At 37.9% G+C, this 16,005-nt stretch overlaps 1 protein-coding gene and 1 pseudogene across 1 annotated transcript in view; both read left to right on the forward strand.

Annotated features, from left to right (window-relative positions):
* Positions 1–1,067: 1,067 nt before the first annotated feature.
* Positions 1,068–1,830, forward strand: LOC136152761 (destrin pseudogene; annotated as a pseudogene).
* A 7,886-nt stretch (positions 1,831–9,716) lies between these two features.
* Positions 9,717–16,005, forward strand: part of CLOCK (clock circadian regulator) — a 332,535-nt gene continuing 326,246 nt past the window's right edge. The window contains exon 1 of the mRNA XM_065914278.1: positions 9,717–9,727. The gene's annotated coding sequence lies outside the window, so the exon portion shown is untranslated. The remainder of the gene's footprint in view (positions 9,728–16,005) is intronic.

A 16,005-nucleotide genomic window follows, 5' to 3' on the forward strand; every position in this document is an offset into this window, starting at 1 on the left:
CGTTCCTCTTTGCTTTCTGCCTTTAGGGTAGTGTCATCTGCATATCTGAGGTTATTGATATTTCTCCTGGCAATCTTGATTCCATCTTATGAGCCTGGCATTTTGCATGATGTACTCTGTATATGTTGAATAAACAGGATGACAATATACAGCTTTGACATACTCCTTTCCCAATTTTGATCCATCAAAGGAAAGAATGAACAAAATAAAAGGTAACTGGTAGAATGAGAGATAATTTTTGTAAACCATTTATGTGATAAGAGCTTATTACCCAAAATGTGTAAGAAGCTGTTGTAATTCATAGCAAAAAAGCAAATAACCAGATTAAAAAATGGGCAAAAGAATTAAATAGATATTTTTTCCAAAGAAGATGTACAAGTGGCCAATAGCTATATGAAAAGATGCTTAAGGTCACTAATTGTCAGGAAAATGCAAACTAAACTACAATATCACCTCATACCTGTTAGGATGGCTGTTATCAAAAAATCAAAAGATAGTAAGTATTGGCAAAGATATGGGAAAACTGGAATCCTTGTAAATAATTGTTGTTGAGAATGAAAAATGGTATAATCACTATGGAAAACAGTATGGAGGTTTTGCAAAAAATTATAAATAGAACTACCATATGATCCAACAGTCCCACTTCTGGTATTTTTGCAGAAGAATTGAAATCAGAATCTTGAAAAGATACTAGCAACTCTATGTTCTTTGCAGCATTATTTATTTACAATAGCCGAGAAGTGGAAATATCTAAATGTCCATCAACATATGAATGGATAAAGAAGTAGTATATCTTTACAATGGAATGTTATTTTGCCTTCAAAAGTAATGACAGTTCTCATACACAGAAGAGTATGGATGAACCTTGAGGACATTAGGTTAAGTGAAATAAACCAGTCACAGAACAACAAATACTACATGATTCCACTACTGTGAGGTATCTAACATAGTAAAACTCATAGAAGCAGAGAGCAGCGGGACTTCCCTGGCTGTCCAGTGGTCAAGACTCAGAGCTTCCAGTGCAAGGGTTTGATCCCTGGTCGGGCAACCAAGATCCCTCATGACGTATGGCACTGGCCAAAAAAAACAAAACAACAACAACAAAAAAACCCCACCACACCAAAACAAGCAAGCAAAAACCAGAGAGAGGGCCCAAGGTGCCCTCCCAACCCCCCGGAGGCTCGCCCGGCTGCTGTGAGGAGGACGCTCCGCAGACTCGGAGCCGCCGGCTCCCTCCACACTTTGCGACCACCGCGAAGAACACAGCCTCAGGAGTGCAAGTTGCAGATGAAGTATGCCGCAGTTTTTATGACAGGGAAGTTTGGAAGTGCTCGCCGCCAGAAGAAATCAAGAAAAGAAAGAAGGCTGTCCTCTTCTGTCTCAGTGCAGACGAAAAGTGCATCATCGTGGAGGGAGGCAAGGAGAGGTTGGTGTCACCATGACCAATCCTTTCAAGCATTTTGTGGGATGCTCCCTGAAAAAGATTGGTGCTATGCTCTGTATGATGCAAGCTTTGAAACGAAGGAATCCAGAAAAGAGGAGTTGATATTTTTCCTGTGGGCACCAGAACTATCTCCTCTGAAGAGTAAAATGATCTATGCGAGCTCTAAGGATGCCATCTAAAAGAAGTCCCAAGGCATAAAACGTGAATGCCAAGCAAATAGGCCAGAAGACCTCAACCGGACTTGTATTGCTGAAAAGCTGGGTGGATCCCTAACTGTAGCTTTTTTTTTTAAATTTATTTATTTATTTATTTATTTTTATTACAGCAAAATAAAACGACTCTTTACTCAGAACCCTTGCTTATGGGCAAGACCCAAGATGATATGAGCATCTTCTGAGATCTAACTGTAGCTTTTGAAGGATGTTCTGGGTAGACCATCATCTGGTGCCACAAATCAAAAGCTTCCACGTTTAATGTTATCCTCTTGCTATATATAAGTAAAGCAGATGTGTTTAGGCTAGGGACTTGCTGAAGGGGACCCGTCTTGTCATTTGTGGGGGTAAACTATTCTATGAACATGTGCAAATGGTCCTAAATAAATCTAAACTCTAAAATTTTACTGGTGTGAAATTAAATTCTTACTGGCTAAATGCCTGTTTGGATGCATTGGCTTGCTATAAAGATTTTTGTTAAAGCTCAGGATTTTTAATAGTGCAGCTCACAAACCAGCAGAAGACCACGTGAAGAGAATCACTGCATCTTTGTTAACCTCAGCAGTTACTTCTTTTTTGCTTAGAGAATTGGTCATAATCTGGTTGTAATTTTGGCCCAAATTTATTTCATTGAGTTAAACTGCATAATGGAAAATAATTCCCCTCACAACATATTACAGCACTAAAATGCTAACTTGGTAATTCATGGGACGTGTGCCGGAGACTGCCTTGAAATGGTGTAGGCTTAAAACCAGCACTGATCTTTCTGACTGCTCCCACACCTGGGGTCGCTCACTCCCAGGTCTGGTCAGGAGGCTGTTCTGAGAGTGACCTTGCACCCTGGAAATCAGGAGAATGTGCACCGTCTTGTAACAGTGAATCGTAAAGCAGATCCGGGCTCCAGCGTAACCCGCTTTGTTAATGAAAACAGTGAGGGTGGTGTATTGACAGACTGCGACTCCATGCTGTCTTTAATTAATTGTGTCTCCTTCAGAACTTTGTTGCTTCTCATACTATAAAATATGGAAGAACATTACGTTTACTCTAGGGCCTGGGAGAACTTCTTACTCTCCTAGAGTAGCTTGCAACTGTACATGCAGTGGGGAGCAGGTATGATTGACAACTCTCACGGGAAGCCACGCCGTGAAGTAACTGTTGAAGTAACTGTCCTTCACATCATAGGCATAACACCGAACAACCTAGAGATGCACAAACAGTGGAATTTAGAAGTAGCAGTACTGTCTTTATGTAATAAAGGAAGTATTTTTAACTTCAAAAAAAGCGAAAAAAGAGTAGAACAGTGCTTTCCGGGGACTACAGTGAGGAGATAATGAAGAGTTATTACTTAGTAGTTAGAGTAGTTACAGAGTTTGTATGTGAGATGATGAAAAGATTCAGAAACAGTGGTGATGGTTGCCACCAACTCTACACTTAAAAATGGTTAAAATAGCATTAGAAGTTTAGAAGATATGGTCATGATACTTAGGTTTTAAACACCCTATAATTTCAAAATTTTTTTTCCATTTATTTTTATTAGTTGGTGGCTAATTACTTTACAATACTGTAGTGGTTTTTGCCATACATTGACATGAATCAGCCATGGATTTACATGTGCTCCCCATCCTGAACCCCCCTCCCACCTCCCTCCCCATCCCATCCCTCTGGGTCATCCCAGTGCACCAGCCCCAAACACTTGTCTCCTGCATCCAACCTGGACTGGCGATCTGTTCCACACTTGATAATATACATGTTTCGATGCTGTTCTCTTAGATCACCCACCCTCGCCTTCTCCCATAGAGTCGAAAAGTCTGTTCTATACATCTGTGTCTCTTTTTCTGCTTTGCATATAGGGTTATCGTTACCATCTTTCTAAATTCCATATATATGTGTTAGTTTACTGTATTGGTGTTTATCTTTCTGGCTTACTTCACTCTGTATGATGGGCTCCAGTTTCATCCATCTCATTAGAACTGATTCAAATGAATTCTTTCTAATGGCTGAGTAATATTCCATGGTGTATATGCACCACAGCTTTCTTATCCATTCATCTGCTGATGGGCATCTAGGTTGCTTCCATGTCCTGGCTATTATAAACAGTGCTGCGATGAACATTGGGGTGCACGTGTCTCTTTCAGATCTGGTTTCCTTGGTGTGTATGCCCAGGAGTGAGATTGCTAGGTCATATGGCAGTTCTATTTCCAGTTTTTTAAGGAATCTCCACACTGTTCTCCATAGTGGCTGTACTAGTCAAAATTTTTAATCAAGTAGACTTTACAGAAAACTTACATAGCAGGTCAGAAATTGAGGTCTTTTAGTTAGTCAAGTGATTTTATAAATAGTTGTACATCATAAACAGCAAATTTCAAACAAATATTAACACAAAACTATACTCATCTAGGAATTAAATGGAATTTTAATTATTTAGTAATGGAAAGGGAAATTCAAGGATCATCCTTATAAATATCCTTCAACAAGTGACTGGATAAACAAACTGATATACCCATACAATGAAATACAACTAAATAATAAAAAGGGCAAACAGTTGATTCATCCAAGACGGGTGTGTGTATGTAGTCGATTGTTCAGTTGTGTCCAACTCTTTGGGACTCCATGGACTGTAGCCTGCCAGACGCCTCTTGTCCATGGGATTTCCCAGGCAAGAATACTAGAGTGAGTTGCCATTTCCTCTCCAGGGATTGAACCAGCATCTCTTGAGTCTCCCACATTCCCAGGCAAATTCTTTACCACTAGTGCCCCCTGGGGTGCCTACAAGACAGGGATGATCTTAAGTGAATTTGCTAAGCCAGGCACAAAAAGTACTGCACTGTGTGATTCTATTTATATATCATGGACAGCAAAATTATAAAGAAAACAATTAGTGTTTGCCAGGAATTAGGAGTCAAGGAAGGGGTTACCTAAGAGTGGGATTGTTGGTTTGTATGATAATTCTGTAGCTTTTTGAGTAATTGCCATACTGTTTTCCATAGCAGCTGCACCATTTGCATTCCCACCAGCAATGCCCAAGTGTTTGTTTCTTCACATCCTCATCAATACTTACTATTTTTCTACTACTACTAGTATCCTGGTATGGCTCAGTCGGTAAGGAATCCACCTGCAATGCAGAAGACCCAGGTTTGATCCCTGGGTGGGGAAGGTCCCCTGGAGAAGGAAATGGTAACCCACTCCAGTACTCTTGCCTGGAAAATCCTGTGGACAGAGGAGCCTGGTGGTTTACTGTTGTGGGGTTGCACAGAGTTGGACTTGACTTAGTGACTAAATCACCCACCACAATTAACTATTACTGCGGTGTTAGTAGGAGTGAACGGTATCTCATTCTGTATTTGGTTTGCATTTCCCAAGTGACTAAGGATGTTAAGCATTTCATGTACCTTTTTATGACTATTTGTATACTTTCTTTGGAGAAATGTCTATTCAAGTCCACCACATACTTTTAATTGGCCAGTTTGTATTTTGTTACCAAATTGTGAGTTCTTTATATATTCTGGATATTAAACCTCTGTCAAATATATGGCTTGCAAGTATTTTCTTCCATTCTACAGGTTGTCTTTTCACTTTCTTTGATAATGTCCTTTGATGCAAAAAGTTTTAAGTTTTGATAGAGTCCAATTAATTTTTTTCTGTTGCTGTTGTGTATTATATCTAAGAATTTATTACCAAATCCAAGGTCATGAAGGTTTACCTCTATATTTTCTGGTTTAATATTTCTGAGTCTTATATCATTGATCCACTCTTTGAGTTAATTTTTATATATGGTATGAGATAGGGGTTGTGAACATGTCTTTGTTTTTACACCTTTTAGAAATGCAAACAGTTTAAAGATTTAGTAGCCACTTTACAGTTCTTTCTCAGTGATAGCAGGCAGATGCAATATTAATGCATATTAAAACCTAATACTTTGGAAAAGGAAAAAAAAAAAAGGCATGCTTGAACTTTTCACCTCAGATGTCTTCCAGTAAAGGATTCCTGGACACCATCAGGTTTTATTTTTCTGGTGCTTGCTTTTTCTTAACTGTTTTGCTGGACAAGCTAGGTTCTGAAATATTCCTTACCAACTTCTTCACAGAGTTTGAGGCCCTAACATCCTGGCACTTCGTGAGTACAGGGGAAGACCTTCTCCTCTCTGTATCAATGTCTCCTTCCCTTCCATAGAAGTTTTGCTCTGTTAGCATCATAGGAAATTCTCATGAATCTAGATATGGAAGATTTTAATGATCACTATCTACCACCTAAAAATGATTAGACTTTAGAGAACACATCAAGTCTATTCTTGTTTTGGTTATCAGAAACTTTGAAGGGATCTGAGCTAATTGCAGAGGATAATAATCTTTTTCCTTCATCCCCTTTCTAGGCTATTTATTTATTTTCTTTCTTCTTCTTCTTCTTTTTTTTTTTAAAGCTTCAACTATGTCTAAAGAGGAATAGGTCATTTCACAGTTTGCCAAATGAAGTACAGCTCCAACTTTGCCAGACCGCAATCTATCAAGAGTAAGTGACACAAAAATATTCCATTTGGGTCTTGGCAATCCCCTAAGAAAGGCAGGGACAGATGGTGAATAGAGTGTAACAAAACTTTAAAGACAAAAGACATATTAAGAATTGAAGAGTGACTAAAAGAAATATGTAATAATTTGGGGTTTGTGCTTTATTTTTTTTGGGGGGGGGGTTGTGCTTTAAATTCTGTCATGTAATGATGAATTTTCCAACCAACCTGAAGGAAATTAGAATTGAAAATAGGATGAAGATCAAAACTTATAAGCAAATACCAAAGCAATTTAAAAATGACTAGACTGTTGTAACAGTCTCCTTATTTGTCAAGAAAGAGGAAAAACATGCAAAATGTATTAGGTAAGGTACCCTGAATTTTGTGATAAAGGTTGAAGTTGACATTTGCAATCTGGAGTTGCCCAAAATCTTTTGAAACAAACTCTACATTTTAATATTTCCCCATAATGTTAACCTCACCATTTCAATGTAGAATATTAACCAAAACAAAAAAAATGAAACAAAAACTTACCTTTTCCAGTCCCTCCTCACTTTCTTTTAGAGTATCAATACATGATTTAGATTCTGAAAGATACAGATTTATGACATTTGGTTTGCAATTAATGGGCTTCCGTGGTGGCTCAGACAGTAAAGAATCCACCTGCAATGTAGGAGACCCGGGTTCGATCCCTGAATTGGGAATATCCCCTGGAGAAGAGAATGGTTACCAACTCCAGTATTCTTGCCTGGAGAATTCCACAGACAGAGGAGCCTGGTGGACTACAGTCCATGGAGTCGCAAAGAGTCAACACAACTGAGCGACTAACACTTTCACTTTGTGTGTGTGTGTGTGCAATTAATGTATGTGGAGGAAGGATTAGACATGGGACATCCATTTTGCTGATGCAGAAACTGGCAAAAAACCATGTGATTCTTTGTTCAGGTGTGGTGGCTGGCCCCAGTTTCCTGACTATGGTAGAAATAAAATGGTTCTGGGATCTGTCCAGCATTTTCACCAGTTATTCTTGTAAGTTTTGCCTACAGGCTATTTCACTAACCTTTCTAAAGATTCTATAATCCTGAGATCCCCAACCTCTGGGCCACAGACCAGTACCTCCTGTCAGATCAGTGCTGGTATTAGATGACAAAAAAGTGCACAATAAATGTAATGCATTTGAATCATCCCCAAACCAGCCCCGCCCCCCACCACGGCATCTATTCCGTGGAAAATTGTCCTGCATGAAATCTGTCTCCAGTGTCAAAAAGGTTGGTGACTGCAAAAAGGCTGCTATAAGCTATCTAGTACCCATAGTAAATCCTTTCTTTCTTTAAACCAGGGTAGATTCTTTTGTCTGTAACCCAGAACCCTGCTTAATATAAGAGACATTGTGTATGTGAGTCTTTCTTGGTAAATGTTAAAAATAGTGTAGTATTAACATAAAGCCCCATTTTAAAAATCATGGATATTTAGAAATTTTAATGGTGGCTTACTTTTAAAAAGTACCAGGTCATTCAGTGAAGATTGATATTAATATGTATTCAAATTTCCCTTCCTTTTAAATGGAGAATAAAACCAAAGGAATCAGTGTATCTATAAATAATTAATAATATTCATAGGCTCTCTTAGAGTTCAATATACAGTATACATATATAGCCATATGTATATTAATGAGGACATTTTATGTAGTATTTGACTGTGATGTTAAGTCTTTATACTCCTAATAAAAGTACTCTGATTTCTGTTTATCCACTGGGAGTAGTTGTAGCTATATTCTAAATAGAAAAAGTTATTGAGAAAGATGACGATTGGAATCAAACTGTAATTCACAAATGTGTCAAATGCCTCAGAAGCATAAAACTAAATGTTTAGGCATGGGAAACCTGTTTAGTATTGGTTTTCCTTCTCGTCACTCATGCAGGCTATTGAAGAATCATTCTGGAGTTACAATATAATACCAAAGCGGAGTATAGGCCTATGTGAATATTTTATGGTTTATTGTATGTGTGGCAGGCTTAAATTTTAATGCTGCGAAAGAAATGGGTAGCCCTGGAATCCTTGTGTCAACAAGATAAAGAGGAAACTGGTGATCCAATTAGTATAATGGGCGTCTGTCAGCTAAATGATGTACTTCAAAACCTGGCTGGGCATGACTGGCTCTCATCCACACTTCTACAATTTAGAGGGAAGAAAAGAGAGTGTGGAATCCTCCTACTGTTTCTGTGAGGCCTTAACTCTGATTGAGTCTCGAATTCCAGACCTTTTCCATTAAAATGCTTGTCCTAAATTTGTAAGTTCTCAGGTCTACCCACCTTCTCCTTCCTTTTCCATCACATCCTTACTGTTGGCCTCATTCTCATAATTTCTTGGTGGTCCTATGGATTGCTCTCCTGCTGTTAGTTCATGGAAACTAATCATTATCTTGAGGATATTTCTGTGATGTGGCAGTTACTTCAGGAATTTTTGATATTTTTTTCAAGTCTAAAGAGCTGTAGTTATGGTTTTTAAAAATCGCCGTTAACATAAACAATACAAAGTCAGGAGTCTTCACATTGTAATCTTATGATCCTCTTCTCAAACGCAGTGAAAATAGCACTGTAAAATTTCTCCTTGCCTTTTTCCCTTTTAGAACTAGAATCATAATTCTTTAAGTAGCCATCTAACTTTATTTTAAAATTCCATTCATTTGTATTATTATGTGCTGTATGTTGAGATACAGCCTGCTTGAGCCTCTTATGTTCCTATACATCTTGCTGTATACATCCCAAGACTTTGATTGTTTTTTTTTGTTGTTTTTTTTTAAACCTGGGCCATTTCTTGGAGTGTTTCTGCACTTGGTAATCCTGAGAAAGTAACGCATTGCAGTTCACAGCACCGGGTCACCTTTTCAGACAAACCAACTTGCTTACTTCCTGTTCTATAGCAGTGGATTTCCTATGCACAGAATCCTCTGGGACTCACCACACTGTGTGCAGGCTCCTGGGCCCTCCACATTGCCTGGAGGGATCTGAGGACTGGTGCAACAGTACTGATACTCTTGTTTCTCCTGCGGCTGCAACTGGTTAAGTCCTTTGTCCCTGACTCAAGAGGCCCATGTCAGCATCTATGGAACTGCGACAGGCTTACTTATCAACATGTATGGTTTTTTGTTGGAAGTTATCCTGCTTCTGTGATGTCAAATTTATTGAAGTAGGGCCAAGATCCTAATACTTTATTTACAAAATATCTTCCTTTTGAATAGTTTAAGTCACTGTTATATATTCCATGTTTTCCCCCTAAAACATTATTATGAGGAATGTTGGTATATTCCCATTTTGTAAGTGAGGAATTGGAGCTGAAGTGATTTTTTTCAAGATTTTTTAATGTATCTAGCTCATCAAGTGCTAGAATTCAGGCCTTCTCACTGATAACATAGAGATGGTTGTGTCTTTTATATCTAATACCACTGTCTTCTTTCCCATTCACATTCTTTGATAATTACACCTGCCTGATATGGAATAAAGAAATTATAACTGTTCTTCTAGGAAGAAAGAATTCTGGATAGTATAACTGTTAGCTGAAAATCAAAAAATATCCCAATAGTTCATAAAACTTCTCAATATTTTATAGAACATGTTCTGGTCTTCACAAAAATTACTCATATCAGAAAAAAACAAAATAAATGACATTTATTCTTAGCTTCAATTATGGTATTTCTCAAAGTGTGGTCCTCATCAGATAATCTGGACAGTCTTTTAAGAATAGATTCTTGGGCTCTACCGCAGACTTACCAAATCAGAATTTCAAGGGTATCAAGGAATCTTGAGTTTTTTAATCAACTGCCCCATGTCATTTTTACATTTATTAGCACTTACCATGCATTATTACTAGGGTAGGTTCTAGAAACTAAGGGTGGACTGCTCTTTCTGGCTTAAAATTTGCAAATAGGGGAAAGAAACAGATTTACAAAACTTCTCTTGAATACAGTACTTTTAAAAAGTCTTGATAGAAGGAATGCAAGTCAACACCAAATTTATGTCTCCCAGAAAGCCAAAAATCTGGTTTTATGTCATGAATTCAAGAGTAGTGATTTCAAAAAACACCTGTATTTTGTGAAATAGCAGGACTCATTTAACAAATTATTTTGTAGGGAGACCTTCTGTTCTGTGGTTGTGTGACAAGTGCTTTTGCCTGTTTATAAATCCATTCAATGTATATTTATTGAGTGTCGACTTTCTGACCCAAGCACCATTCTAGGCTTGGATGCTATAGCTGTGGACAAGTTGACTAGGGTCCCTGCCTTCAAGGTCTTTATGAGAAGAGGATGATAGTTTTATTAAGAAAATAAAAAGTAAAGTTCTTTACAGAAGACGGTGACAGGATTTTGTTAGTCAAAAATGACTTCTAACTATTTTACTGAAGAGATGTTTTTAATATTCTTTCTCCCCAGATTTCAAGCTGAAAGTATGATTCTGAGACAAGGACATGTACCCTTGGAATGCTACTTGGTTCGTGCTGGACATTTAAAGGTCATGTCAAGTAATATAAGCATGAACAAAAATACCAACTCTGAAATTTTAAGTGAGTTTGAAGCAGGTGACTTCATAGGGGTAAACACTGCCTCAATTTGTTAGTCTCTCATCATCAGTTTTTAAAATTAAGATTAAAAAAATTTTATGTATCATTGCATTAAAATAATTAACATAGTATACTATAATATTGTCCTTGAGTCTTAAATATTTTAGTAATTGAAATGCTTAGTAGAAACGGTTTTCCTTAGCACTGTAGAGCCAATATATAGCCTATTATATAGTTTGTCAATGTAGAGGACATACAAGATTATCAAATGACTTATATGAGTGACTGACTGGTTAAATGAACGAGTTACAAATCATGTAGCCCAGGAGTCAGGGTGGCATTAAAAAATAGAGAAATTATGCTAAACCACTTATGGATTCATGGGGCTCTTTCTGATTCTTTAAAGAAATTTTATCCTTTCAAAAGATTTTATGGGAAAGGGATAAAATTTAGGCTAAGAAAGCAGCTTGTATGTAATGATAAAACTTGCTTCATTTCTATATTTAGTCAAGGGCTGATTGGATTTAGAGATCCTTGAAACCAGAAGTCCATAAGTGGAGAGGTCTTGGGTTCAGTTCAGTTCTCAGTTGTGTCCAACTCTTTGCAACCCCATGGACCGCAGCCTAGATAAATTTCAAAGCCCCAAAATATTTACATTGAGAATGAATACTAAGAAAAATTAAGTGTCTCTAAAAAATGTTAGATCTTAACGCTCTGTGCTGTTAGGTCAGTAGTTTAATTAGATAACAAACCATCACAGAAGTGTGGGAGGCAAGATTCCCCCTCTATCCTCCTGGAGTTTTTCAGCTAGGTCTGAAAATTAAACTGACATAAAACAGATTAACAATAGAAAAGCATATGCATTTCTATAAGATTTACATAACACAGGAGCCCTTATAATGTCATGAAGACCCAAAGAAGTGACGAAACCTAAATACTTTTATACCAGGTTGAAGAAAGAGAGGCAGGCAATTGTGGGAATGTAACTAAAATATATAGGGAGGCTGAAAGAGGATTGAAAAAGATAAGATAGAAATTATTTTAGCAAGGTCTCTTTGTACAGAATTCTCTTGGCTTTGACACCCCATGGAAGAATGTTCTTTTCTCCTGGTGTAGGGAGGGCATCTTTCAGATAAGAGTTGTTTTTCTTTTTTTTTTAATTAATTAATTTTAGGCTGTGCGGTGTGTGACCACTCTGTAGCTGCAGCACACAGGCGTCTCATTGCAGTGGCTTCTCTTGTTGTGGAGCTCGGGCACAGTAGTTGTGATACACCAGCTTAGTTGCCCCAAAGCATGTGGGATCTTCTGGGATCAGGGATAAAAACCCTTGTGCCCTGCATTGACAGGCGGATTCTTAACCACTAGACCACCAGGGAAGTCCCTACATGGGAGTTTTTGATATTCTATATTCAGGAAGAAAAGGGGAGCTTAGAATGCCCTTCTTACAGTTGTTTTTAAAATCTTTAGTTCTAAATTCTTATGTCAAAGTGGCATATTTGGGGGTGGAATATTCTGTCACCTATCATAGACCATAAAGCTTTTTCAGGGCTTAAATTAGACAATGCACATAAAACTAATAGATCAGTGCCCAGTTGAATAGCACTCAGTAAATGGTAGTTAACAACAACCATTTTGCTGTTACTAATTATAATAAAAACAAATAATCATGTGCTATTGACAGATACATGCTCTTCAAATTAACTTTTTTAAAGTGTGCTTATAATGCTGTATTGTTAATGACAGTGGTTGGTTGGTTCATTGCTAGGTTTATAGTCTGAACCTAAAATGCTTATTCACAGAAATGTGCTGTGTTGCTGCTGCAGAAGTTGTGTGTGATTCTGTTTGTTGGCAGTTGAAGTGCATTTTGGTACACAAGCCTGTGTCAAGCGGAAAGCAGAGATTTTCATTATTTTGGGAAAGTGATTTACAAGTGTTTAACAGTTCTTACAGCAGGCTCAGGGGTGTATTCTCATTCCCATATTATTTTAAAATTATTTATTGGAGAAATCTCACGAGACATTCTGTTAGTTTCAGGGTGTTGATGACCCAACAGCAGCTGCTCTAAATTTTGTTGTCTTTTTTATTATCGTTCAAGGCAAATGGCTTTCTGAAGCTGTTTAGGGCATGTATTCCTAATCTGCCTATAAATCTTGATGTGCTAGGTACTGGCACGATTGCCTAGTTGATCCCTTGGGAAGTCTGAAGTGAAAGCGTTGATTAGGTTCTTTTGGGCTGAGAGCCCTATTTAGCTATTTAGCTGGCAGGAAAGTCTTCATTTTTTCATTAGAGAAACTAGTGGCAGGAAAGTCTTACCTCTTCGCATGGTCACAAGCACTGATTGCTATCTACTCACAGTGTCTGTTGGTGAGTCATTCTGGAAGCAAAGGACAGCACTTGAATCTGTATTTGTTTCGAATGTTTTAAATGGGTATCTCTGTCAATACTTAGATCAAGCTCACGAGGTTTTCTGTGTGTTTGCTGGGATAAATCATTCTTTGATACACTCCTCGAATTCAGAGTGGACTATTCAATAATCTGATTTGAAAATGTCATAGAAAATTTTGTGGATGTTTTCGTATTGACGAATATCAGTTTAATAGACACATGCCGTGTACTTTGTACTCAACCTGTGCTGTGGGAACTTGATGGACTGCAAGAATTATGGCCATAGTAAGTGCCATGTACTCAAAGATCCTATGAAAAAAAGCATCAGAAATACAATGATATGAAGGATGTGGTTTTCTTTGTAAATATTATATCTGTTTTATTATTTATGGACTATAAAAGGAAGGTAAGCTCCATTAACCCAGTGACCTTTATTTTTTCCCAAGCAGGATAATTGCATTCTAATGGAAACATAGGAACAGTGGGGTATGGTAAATACAGCTCCCTGTGCAAGTAGGGCAGCTCACATTAACCTCTGAAAGTGAGTTATGAGTTTCAGCATAAATTTATAAGCAACTCAAATTCTTTACCAAACAAAACAGAAAAATTCTGCCAATGCGTTAGCATAGGGAAAATCTAATAATATTCCTGGTGTTAATCTGATATCTTCTTTAAGTGTATTCTGTTCTCTTTAAAGTGATAGTCATCGGTTTGATTCAAAACTGAACTTACAGCCTTACAGTAAGTGTCACAGCATCATATCTCGAGTTGTTCTGATGTGCCCTTACTTGGGAGTGCCATGAACATCTTATGTGAAAACCACAAAAATTTAGGGCTCCTATTCTGGCCATGCCTCACAGACTTCCTGTATTTCTTTTTTACATCTGATCATGTCTTCTGAATCTTAAGAGACTTAACTTTGAGAACTTCTTGGGATCCAGCCACAAGAAGGATGGAGTCTCCATTCTGCTTTTGGGTCCTTGGTGCTCTGGGGTCACAGAGAGATTCCAGGGGAGGCTGTCAAATGATTCTCAGATGCTAGTTCATGCATTATTGATGTTCTCTGCTAGTTCTTCACCTGCCAGAGAGCAGAAGAGAAAGATATGGACAATGTATGTTTTTCAGAAGGCTGAATTTTATTCAAAATTTAGAAAACAAGATACTCTGTATTTTAGACTTCTTTCTGTCTTTCTTTCTTTCTCTTTTGTGCTTAAGTATCGTTTATTTCATGAAATAATGTTGACAATCTTAGGTAGTTATTTTAATGTTCTTATGTGACATACACAAGAAAAACAGAGGTTGCCAGCTATATATCATATTCTTCCATCACCAAATCCTTTAAAAAAAAAATGAACTGATCTGGGAAATCTCCAAACTAATGTACTTTGTGAAACTCTTTTGCCTGTATGAGGACTCAGAACCCAGTGTTGGGAAATGTCTCAAAGTTAAGTCTCTTAAGATTCAGAGGACATTTGTGTTAAGTATATTACTTGCAGTAATATTTAATTCATTTAATTCTTACAATAACTCTATTTGCTGCTATCCTTGTTCCCTTTCACAGATTAAGGGGGAAAAGCTAAAAGATCATTAAGAAATTGTTTCAGGGCTCGAGCCTATTGAGCTGTAGGATTCACACCCAGAGTCCTTAATGACTGTGATGTCTGTTAAGTGATGCTGTGAAAGATACAGACCTCTCATGAAGTTTAAGCGACTGCCCTGCAAGCTTGGAGAGATAGTTGTTAAACCTCCTGATTTCCAAGATAGTTAAAAAAGCCTTTTTATTTGTTTGTGCCAAGATTTACTATATAGTGGTCCATCTCATAATATGCCAGAATATTTGTACAAACCTAGGCTTGTGGCCTGACTCACCATCTTAATCACAGACTTGTACACTCTGTGCCAACTGTCTGATTGAATTGTAGGCAGAAATGTTCACTTACTGTTGTATATACTTCCAATTTTCCATAATTAGAGGTGGCCCTGGGAACTGAACAGTAATTGGCACTCCTAGGCCACCTGACATTTGGTAGCCAAGCTCCTTTCCTGAGCAGTCAGAGAGACCTGAGCGGTGGAAGCTCATCTCAGGAAGTAAGTGTGTTCCAGAAGTCAGTGACTGCCATGTATTTGGGAAAAGAGATCCACGCAGGTGTATCTAGTCCCATGTGGGAGCTCTCTTCTCTCCGGGCAGTGGGGTTGTCTCAGTGGTGTATGCCTTTGAGGGAAAACCAATGCTGTGCTGGAGACTGGGTGGCCACAGGAAGTGTGAAAGTCCTAAAACTGAATGGGTGGTTGTCAGCAGAATCTGACGTGGTGCCTAAGAAAGTTGCAGTGGACATTACAATCTCACAATTTTCTTTTACTGGTTTTATTTGTTTGTTCAGAAGTCAATACATCAAAACCATTTCAGGCTTATTGGCTCTAGAGTCCTAGAAAGGAGAGTTCTATTATTGAGATTGAGAAATAGAATATTCCTCCAGGAATGGCCATGAGGCCTCTTCAGCAGCATGCTTCTGATTATTCAGCCCAGGCCCAGGCTGTGCCAAAGCTTATCTCCAACAACCTTAAGAAACTGAGTGATTTTTCAGTTTTGAGTATCTTACCCAGTTACTCACAGCACACTTATAGTTTCTAGGTTTGTCTATATTTTTAATTCACTAAGAACAATTCATTTAATATGAGTAAATTATTCAAGGAGTCTGAAATCACTTTAGTGTAATGAACAGAATTCTACAATTAGAGAGAGCAAAGTTCTAATCCTGGCTCTGCCACTCACTTGCTGTGTGGTTTTGGGGAAATGATTTAGCCTCTCTGAGCCTCAGAGGGCTCGTTTTTAAATTGGGGATGATAAGACCTGTCATCCAGAGTGGGTGCAAAGTGAATTACAGAAAGCAACTCAGGGTAGTTAC

Source organism: Muntiacus reevesi, chromosome 22 (assembly GCF_963930625.1).
Source record: "Muntiacus reevesi chromosome 22, mMunRee1.1, whole genome shotgun sequence".
NCBI lineage: Eukaryota > Metazoa > Chordata > Mammalia > Artiodactyla > Cervidae > Muntiacus > Muntiacus reevesi.